Raw genomic sequence first — 11,079 nt, forward strand, 5'->3', positions numbered from 1 at the left:
ACGACAAACAACTGTCAGAGTTGCATTGCTATTTATTATATTTTTATTTCACTTACCTAAAAAATATATATTGAGCACTGTTCTAGGTGCCTGGGACAGAGAGAAGAATAAGGCAGATAGAGCTCCTGACCTCAAAAAGCGCATTTTAGTGGGGAAGTCAGTCATTAAACCAATATTTACATAGTTAATTTAATTTACTATTTATTTGTGATTAATGATCCAAAGCAACAGGGTGCTCTGAAAGTAGTTAACAGAAAGATGTGCCTTATCTGAAATAAGCTTCTGTGTGTGTGTGGGTATAAACAAAATTTTGTTTAAGAATATAGATGCTTCCCACAAATCTTCTATCTTTCAAATTACAATTGGATAGAAAATTGGACATTTTAAACTCTAGTTCAGTTGTTGAAAGTAAGTAGTAAATCAAACAAAATACTGTCATAAACTATACTAGAATAGTATATGAGATGGGGAGTAGGTGGAGGACTTCGAGGGTGAAATGTAAAATTTACACTATCTCAAAATTATTATTCAAAATAGTCAGCATTTGGATATCTACTTCTATAAATGCATTACTTAAATAGGATTCATGAACTAAGTGAACTTTCAGCTACCTCCTGTAAGCAAGAGGTAGCACGTAGTTTATGCTCTTATGGTACCTGAATTCTGTTAATTTTCATATACTATAGTCATTCAAAAAAAGTAGTAGCAGTGCGCATTGCCTTACATTTTATACTGAGTGCTATGATTGAGGGAATTCTGTTTACTAATATCTGTGTGGAAAATATAACCTGTCTAAAAGTAAGACCCGGGAGATATTTTAAATTCTTGATTAAATTAAAGCCCCTAGTTGAGATTTTTGGCATTACAGGTACTACAAGATTAGATCCAGTGATCAGTACTTAAGATTTTAGGAAGAAGGTTTTGCTCAAGACTATTTTCTTATTCTCAGTTAAGAGATTTCCTTTAAACATGCAGTTTTAAACCCATCCAAGGATGTATGTGATGTGTGTGTGGAGGGAGGGATGTAGAAGTTTGTGTCAGTATACGTAAAATATATCAACCTCTTACACTGTGCTAAGCAATCTCCATGCAACCACATTTCATAATTCTTGCCTCACGATTGAGGAAACTAAAATCCAAGAATACTCAGCCAGTAAATGACAGAGCTGGAATTCCAAAGCACATTTTTCTAGTTTCCAAATCTTTACGCATTCAAGTTCTTTGGGTCTTGGTTATCTCAGTAGTTATTTAATACTGTAGTTGTGTCTATGTATAATTTACCAATGATGCTAGCCAGTTCCAAATTACTTGTGACTGTCCCTACTGCATGTCTGAATTTTTTTTCAGTTACTTCTGCCTTAGTTTTCAACATTAGCTGTCTCTAGATGGAAAGTGCTTTTTCAGGCTTTGATTGTTATCCTTTAAAACATGGGCAGAATCAGAAAATTTAAGTAATTAAATTGGAAACATTTCCAATCTATGAAGCTCCTTACTTCTTATTGTCTTGTGACAATTCAAATGGCTTTCTTACATTTAACATCGTTTCTCTACCAAAAAAAAAAAAAAAAATGAAGACTTTGAAGGGGAAGAAAATTCTCAATTCATGTAAGTTACAATTCATAGATAACCTGGCAACTATTTTGGAGTCTGAGGCATTTCTATGTCTTTTAGGACCTCACAGGAAATTCTAATAACGCATTTTAAAAAGGAATGTTAGTGATCCATGTATTGATTACATATATGTATTTGATGTGTGAAACCAGCAAGTATGAACTAAATGAGTATATTTTTCTGTATTTATAACTTAGTTCAATTAAAATGTTTAAAGGTCATTTATTTTGCTATAAAGAAGAAGAAATCTTAGAGCTATTCCTAGCTAAACTATGCCCGCTGCTCTTTTCCTCTTTTTTATATTACTTGCTTTTATAATCTATGAAACTAATATACATGAAAATTATTTGTTATCACAGTGACTGATGGGTTCCGTTATCCGAAAGGTATTTTGAACTGTATGAGAAAGATGTATGTTCCCTGATAGTAGTTGTTCTCAGTCACATTCTTTGAAATATGGATTAAAAATAAAATATATATGTATTTTAATTTATATAAACTATTTCTACCTATAAAAATTAAATATGGAAAGACTCCTCCATGTTAGTCTAAAAGGTTTCCTTCCAGGAGATCCCCGGTTTGCTATGCTTGTCGTGCAGGGACTGTGTGCTCTACTGCTGTCTGTCACAAGCTGTATCAAATAGCTCTGGCCATTAGTACTGATTTCACCTCCCACAGCAGAGAGAATATAGAAAGAGGTCTCTGCAGCTGGCTTCCATAAGAATATTCTTTCGTTTGCATTCATCCCTTTGCATTACAGGAGATACTTGGCCGAGCATGCCTGGGATATCAGGCCACCTACAGAAGATCGCAGAGTTTAGGTATAGAATGTAAATAAACATCTAGAGAGTCTAGTTTATCCTGGCTGTATCTTTTTCTTTGTTCTTTAACTGTATTTTGAGTGAAGTTTTGTCTTGATGCAGATTGTACTCATGAGAAGTTAAATTTTGGTCGAAAAAATAATATCTGCTATATTTTATTTTAAATGATACAAAGAATAGGTTAAATAACGCAGTAATGGGTTTTCAGAGTTTTCTTTTTGGAAAGGAGAAAAACTGATTTGAAATAAGTTGTAAATGAAACAACATATCTAAATCGGTATTTGGGATGCTTGTTTACGGTTACACTTCTCTTGGCAATGTGGTATTAATGACAGTTTCACTGACAACATAGTTTTATTTTAAAATTAAATTAGTTTGAATAGCTCCCTATAGTTCTACTTGTTTTAGCAGTAACATTCCAAGCAATAAAGCCTATATAAATAGAAGAGAAGTCATCCAAATCATTAAGATTTTAATATTTCAGTATTTCATTTTACAGGGAAATAAAAACAGTTCCACCAAATTACTAAATTACTATTATTTAAAGCAGCTAGTTGATTGTGACCAAAATTTAGAACTTTCATGTATGACTAGAAGCTGAAGAGAAAGCCAGAATGTGACAGCTACTTCCATGTGGGTGCATCAGTGTAATTTCTAAGCTAGAATTAGAAAACTGTGAGCTACAGTTAAAGGAATGGCAGCGAAATTTACAGCAACCAACATTTAAATTGTGATTTTCCTTTATTAATTTAATTGATTGTTTATCTCTGATGCATATGCAAGAGTTCCTGAAATCTTTCAGCCCCCTGTGGTTTAATATAAATCTCAAAATATTAAAAGCATCTTGTAGAAAATTAGAAAGCAGATGAGACACTTCGGGACTCAAGATAATTCTAGTTGTGCACATGCTAAAGCAACTTCAAAACAATTACCCTCTGCTTGCTCTTAAAAAAACAAAAACACTTACCTTTTAATTTGTTTTACTCTCTGACAGTCGCTGTTATAACTGGTTTGTGAAATAATCATTGGCTTGAAAAAGAGTGGCCAGCAGAAAGGCTTAAGATATAATAGAATGCTGAAAATATCAAAGGTCACATTTATCGGATACATTCAACACGTCAAATGCTAAATTGCCACAAATATTATTGATATAATGCAGTAAGTAGAGAGGTATCAGGTTATGTTTCACTGTACCTTTTCCCATTCCCAAATCCTGTGTTATTCTAGCATTTATAAATTCAAGGCTTTCAAGTTAATGACTGCAGGTGGCATAATTGTTCCAAAGGTATTACAAGAAACAGCCTCATTTGAATCTCTGAAACATCAGATATTTTATGCAAACAACAAAGAGAGTATCACCTGTTTCATTTTCTCTGGGCCTGTATCCCTTCAAATGTACAGGAAAGGATCTTGCTGAGCTTTCCAAATTACCACTAACATCATTGAAAAGATATCCACGTGCTGTTGAAGTAACAGAGAATTTGGAATCACAGAGACCTGGCCTGACATCCTGCTTCTGCCATTTACCTGCTGTATGAGTTTTGGCAATCTAAAAACCTTGACATTCTCAAAACGGGGCTGATAACATATGCCTTTCAGAGTTGTTATAAAGATTAGAGAAATTATGATTTTCATTGCCCGGCAAAAAATATATTCGCAGAGGGTGCTGTATTTGTCGTTACTACAAACATCATCCAAATACTTACATTAAAAAAAATTCACTGCTGTAAGCTCTTCAAAAAATGCAACAAAGAAATAAAATCATTTTGATTAAATAAGGGGCAATTTTGCAAAGAAAGTATAAATTTCAGAGATGAAGATTTGGTTCAAAAGCATTTTATAAAATATACACAGTATTTTTTCACTTGGATGTATTTAACATATTTCTAGTTTAAAAATAACAAAAACAAAAATTATTTCTAAACATATATAATCTTTATTAAACTTTATTATTTACACGTTCGATTCGGTTAATTAAAAACCTTGTTGTATGTCTTGGCCTTTAACATTCTTTGAATTATTCATTCTACCAAAATTTAGTTTTTACTTGGATACATACTTTAAAATTTAGGTGGACGGTACTTTAAATTATTTTAATTTGAATGGGAATACTTCTCAATACTTATATTTTCTGTTTTGTTTTTTACAATTGTCAAAGGGAAAATCATTTTTTAATGTATTAAACTATTGTTCAAAAATACAATTGTTTTTATTTTCTTAGAAAAGGACTTAGCTCTGTTTTTAAAGAACATGAAACTCTGTAACTCAACTGAGTTTTAATTGAAATAACATCTTATTTAAAGATATCTGATTTAGGCGCATTCAGAAAAGAAAACTACAGTGGATGATATCGGAATTAGTGGTAATAGTTTTACAGATTGATACAAACCAGTCTGATTACAACAAAGATGTATTCCAATCAGTTCACCTTGCAACAGCAATGTTCTAAGTCCAGTGTTGGTAAAAATGTCTTACTTCTTGGTAGCATAAAATAAGGGAAAATAAAATATAGAGTAAATAATTTATGTAAAATTCTGTAAAAGATAAAACAAAATTAAATGAAAATCTTCATGTGTGAAAAGCTTATGGGGACTAAATTGAGACAGCAAGTTTATTTCTAAGGTAAATAAGCTTTTCAGAATGATGGGAGTGGGACAGTCATACAGTAATTCATGAAATAAGTGAACATGGGTTTTTCTGCATTGAGGTGAATACAACATTATCCACTATGTTTTACCTCAAGACATTTTCCAATTTCAAGGTGGCTCAGGGCTCAGAGCATAAGCAGAAAGCAAGATATCAGAGGCTATCAGAGAATTCTAAGGCATTCACAAGTCTAGGGGGGAAAATTTCCATGAAAGGAAAGTCAAAATTCAAAGAATCAAGATCCAAAAAGAAACACAGAGAAGTGAGTTTAATATTCTGTACTCCTCTTCTCCTCAGAGAATTGACCAATTTGTAAGCTTCATGAATTGATCAATCCATAAGCTTAGTCTAAAAATCTAAGCAGAAATGGACAACTAAAAGATAAAAACTTAAATAGAGCTTTTGACAATCTCACAGTGTGGGTGAAACAAAAGTTGGAGTTTGGGGCCAGGGTGACCAAAGAGAAAGAGGGCAGATAGACATGCACGTTCTCAGTTGTGACCTCAGAAGAGCTGAAATTCACACCTGAAACATATCCTTCCCAAGCAGATCAAGGTGATCTAGCCCACTTTTAACTACTTGTCAGAAAAAGTCAATCATATCTGGAGGAAAGCAATATCATCTGGAATTTCTAGTTTTGGGGTTTTTTTTTAGTAGATATATATATAAACAATGTTTGGCATTCAGTAAAAAATTACCAAATAACAGGTCTAAATAAACAAAGTAAGGGAAAAAAAACAGAGACAACATTGATGATCTTAAGATATGGGCTTAAAGATAAACGACATTAATACAATCAAGAAATAATAGGCAAGATGAAGAATATCACCAAAAACATGAAATCTATAATAAAATAATCAAATAAAAATTCTAGAACAAAATTTAAGAATTCAGCAGATAGGTTTACCAGAAGACTAAACAGAACATAGAATAGGATTAGTTACCAGCAATTTAGACAAATAGGTTATATCCAGAAGAAAACAGCGAGAAAAAAATCTGAAAAATATAGAAAAGACTGTAAAAGGTATGTAAGACCAAGAAATGTTCAATATATGGATAATTGTAATTCCAAAAAAGCAGAGAGTGAAAGGGCAAAAGCAAGTTTGGGAAATGTAATGACACTTCTAGTTTCAGCTTTGGCATGTACAGATCGTGGAAGTCGTCATGCCCATCTACAACGAGAGAAGAGACAGAAAAATGAAAGCCAATGAATTTTCTTAGACCCATCAGAGAATTGAGATAGCAGGTCACGCTGTCACTCCAAAATCTGGAGAGACAGATGAATACAGACAATCAGAGCCAAGATCAGATCAACTTCCCTGGGGTGGAAGCCACTGGAGCCAAAAACTGGTAGGGACATTTAAATGACAACTTTGACAAATTGCTCAAAATGAAGTGTGGACCACTGCGAGAGTGATAAAATCCTGGGGCTGCAGTTTTACGGGGACTCCCATACTTTTGTGGATTTTACCTGCTGGAAATCCACCAGGTTCTCACAAGTGAAAGGCCAAATAAAAATGTTTTTATTTCTGGCAAAGAGAGTGGGAAAATAACCATTTTCAAATATAACCAGAGCACTCTCTATAGCAAAAGAGCAAGGGAAAAGACTTTTTTAGCAGCTTATTCAGCATTGGAGAAAGGAAATTACCTGATTCCAGTACCTCAAGCCTTCCTTTCTCACCTGAGCAGGGACAAGAGCTGGGAAACAGCTGTGAAGGACACAGGTGCCCACTAAGGAACTGAGACTTAATAACATAGGATTATAGAACACTTCTCTACCCACACCTTAACCACATCAACAGTGCTTCAGTTTAATAACAGTGGGCTACAGCTAAAGGAGCTGCAAGGCACATATTCTATTTAAGAAATGTTAAGGGAAACCCTAAGACAACATAGGAGGAAAAAACAAGAACACGAAGAGGAAACTGAAACCTCAGACAAGTACAGACAGCACCCATTTAAAAACAGCCCAACTCCTACCCACGTTAGCATAAAACCTCGCACTATTTACCTCAATTCCTATTATGCAGTACAACATGCCCAGCTGTCAACAAAAATTGCAAAAAATATCAAAGACAAGAAAAAACACAGTCTTAAGAGACTAAACAAACATTCAAACTGTCCTAGATATAGCACAGTGGTGTAATTATCAGACAGGGAATTTCAAATAAGTATGGTTAATATATTGAGGGCTCTAATTAAAAAGTAGACAACATGCAAGAACAGGATAGAAAAATACAAGCAGAAAGATGGAAACCCCAGGAAAGTATTTAAAAAAATACTAGACATCCAAAATACTGTAAGAGAAACGAAGAATGCTTTTGAGGGCCTCATTGGCAACCTAGACAAAGCCAAGGAAAGAATCAGAGAACTTCAAGAAATGTCAGTAGAAATTGTCTAAAATTTGAATGTTGAAATAGCCTTATATACCTAGAATAAATGTCATCACTGGCTGTGAAAATTCTTGTTTTATTTGATTTTCTAATATTGTGTTGACACTTTTGCATCTATATTCATGAGAGATATTGGTGTGTAATTTTCCTTTCCTGTAATGTCATTGCCTGGTTTTGGTTTTAAATTAATGTCGGCCTCATAGAATGAATTAGGAAGGATTCTTTCTGCTTCCATTTTCTGGAAGGAATTATAAAGAATTGCAATCATTTTTTTCTTAAAAGTTTTGTAAAATTGACCAACGAATCTATTCAGGCTTGCTGTTTTCTTTTTTGGAAATTTGTTAATTACTGACTCAATTTCTTTAATATAGACACATTTATTCTTTTTATTGATTTCTCCTTATGTGTGTTTGTTAGTTTGTGTCTTTCAAAGAGATGGTCCATTTCATTTAAGTAATTAAATTCGTGGACATAGAATTGTTTATAACATGCATTTAAAATCTCTTTGGTATCCATGGGGTTGGTACTACTGGATCTGCCTTCATTTCTGATATTGGTAATTTGTCTCCTCTCTCCTTTTTTCTTAATTAGTCTGGCTGTAGGTTTATCAGTGTTTTCTTTTCAAAGAACCAGCTTTTAGGTTAGTTGATTTTCTCTATTTTTTTGTCTCTAATTTTTATTATATCTTCTCTTCTCTTTGCTTTAGGCTTTAGGATCTTCTTTCTCTTGTTTCCTAATGTGGAAGCTCAGGTTTTTAAGTTTTGACTTTCCTTCTTTTCTAATATATGCATTTCATGTTATAAGTGTTCTTCTAAGCACTGCTTTCAGTGCTTTCCACAATTTTTGATGTTGTCTTTTCATTTCAATTTAGTTCAACATATTTTAAATTTTTCTTTAGACTTCCTCTTTGACCCACTTGTTTATAGCATATTGTTCAGTCTCCAAATATTTCAGGATTTCCAACTATCTTTTTATTATTGATTTACAGTTTAATTCCATTGTGGTCTGAGAACAACCTTTGTATGATTTATATACCTTAAACTTGTTCAAGTGTGTTTCATGGTCCAGAATGTAGTCAATGTTGGGGAATGTTCTCTGTGAACTTGAGAATAATGTGTATTCTATTGTTGTTGAGTGAAGTATTCTATACACGTCAAGCAAATCAAGTTGATTAAGGGTACTGTTCAGGTCAACTATGTTCTTACTGATTTTCTGCCTGCTTGATCTATCAATTACTAAAAGAAGAGTGTTGATGTCTATAACTATAATAGTGAGTTTGTCTTTTTCTCCGTAGAGTTTTATCAGTTTTTGCCTCACATATTTTGATGCACTGTTAGAAGGTACAAACATGCATGTGGTAGTTCATTATTCCATCACTATTTGTTGAAAAGTTGATGGAGAGATGTGTCAGTGACATTACCTCATGGCTGTCTGTTTTAATCACATCTTCTTCTGGTTACTGATTATGATTCTCTCTCTCTCTCTCTCTCTTTCTCCCTCCCTCTCATCCTCTCTCTGTCTCTTTTTCTTCCTTTCTCTCTCTCTCTCTCTCTCTCTCTCACACACACACACACACACACATTTATGTTGTCTGAGAGAAGGTTTGGATAGATATAGATATTGAACCTAGAAAGAATTAAGAGGAAAGATAGTGGATTGGTGAGAATTGCGACTGGTAATCACTTATGAACTGGAAAACGTGAAAAGTAGGTTTCAAGGGCACAAATTACCTCAAAATTTGAATTCCATAGCAGGTAAACATGGAACATCTAAACATATAAATCTGCTTATTTTCATTCAGGTAATAATGCGAGCAATGTCCATATGTTTCCACACATAAATATATATTCTTTTATCTATACACTGCTGGTAAAATGAATGTGCAGGCAACACATATGACTAGTCATCCACATACTGTGACCTTGTTTGAGGTCTATTAGAACACACACATACACACACACACACATATACATATCCTGGAACTTATTCTTAAAATATATCTGTAAATTGATACAGTATACTTCCATATGCTTTTATTACTGTTCCTAATAAGAAGGTATTTCTTTAAAGAGATACATGTGTAAAATCTTAAAGTTCAACGAGGGAGCATTATAAATAAACATGATGATAATGTGGCATGAAAGGTCCTTTAAGCCTATGATGACTCCATGGTATGGAAATTGGGGGGGATCATTATACACGTTTTGGCAAAGACATGGATATTGTATGTGAATGAACAAAGCAAAACCTGTTGGTTGAAAGCAGTCCAAGGAGACCAAGAATGTGATGGTATCCTCCCTTTTCCCATAATTGCAGTGTAAATTTGGTTACAGTTTATTTCTGCAGCCTCAGTGCAAGAGAAAGTTTTGGTCTCACTGTGGCTGCTGGCATAACTACTTCAAGCCTGACCTCCTCCACTGATTTACTGGGTTTGGTTTGTTATCATGGATTCAGGCTTCTGTGAAAGACTTTAAATCTGAGAAGTAAAAGGGATCATGACATTTGTAGCTCTTCACATATTAATCTTAACACATTAGAGCAGTCTGAGTTTCAACACGGACCTGAGAATTTTTTGAATGCCCTAGATCTACGTCTGACGAGTAAAGACACAGAGAAGAACTTCATTCATCTTCACATTGCTAACATTAGAAGCTAAAATACTGTAGTCATAGAGAGTTGCTGCTACTTGTAATAGTCTTTTTATAATGACCTAGCTACACATGTAAATGGTTATAAGCTTAGACTCTGGAGGCTGATTTAGCTGAAATTATTCCTTTTTCCTGGAAGTCTTCTGTGGAAGCCTTTGTCCCAGGGCATCCTGGATTTCCCACAACTCTTTCTACCTTATAGTACAAATGCACATCTACCTAACTGCATCTCTTCCTTGATGGAAGGGAAGACTCAAGGACAGGGATGTTATGTCTTATTTACCTTTGTATTCAACTCAACTAGTAGAGTGTCTGAATTATGGTGGCTAGTGAATAAATGTTGTTAAGTTAATGAATGGAAGGGTAAGTGGATGAATAAATAAGTGATGTGACGTTAATGTAGTTACAAAATTTTCAGAAATTTCATGCTATGGCAGGGAATAAAGATTTTATTAGTGGTGCACAAGATAACTTGCACCTTGTTCTCATTTTCATTTGCAAGAGACTTGTGCAACTATAAAAACTTGCATTCTGAAGAATGTTATTTGATTTCCCAAAACATTTTTGTGAATATCATTGCTGTTTGCTGCTGTATAACCAATCATGCCAAGACAGGATGACCTAAAACAGCTGCCATTTCACAATCACATGGGTCAGCATCTTGTGCTGGACTCAGCTGGCCTGCTCTGCTGCTCTCATCTGAGGTCATTCAAGCAGCCAAGTCACCCAGGACTTCACATAAGGCTGGATGTTCTAACATGGACTCATACACATGGGTAGCAGTTGGGGCTGGCTAGTGGCTGTACTACATGTTTATACTAAGCTAGCCAAGGCTTATTCATTTGGCAGGAGATGGATTTCAGCAGAAAGAGAGGACAATCCACAGTGTGTGAGTGCCTGTCAAATTTCTACTTGTGTCATGTTCATGAATGTCCTATTGGCCTAAGTCCTAGGACCAAG

The sequence above is a fragment of the Equus quagga genome, chromosome 4 (assembly GCF_021613505.1).
Source record: "Equus quagga isolate Etosha38 chromosome 4, UCLA_HA_Equagga_1.0, whole genome shotgun sequence".
NCBI classification, from domain to species: domain Eukaryota; kingdom Metazoa; phylum Chordata; class Mammalia; order Perissodactyla; family Equidae; genus Equus; species Equus quagga.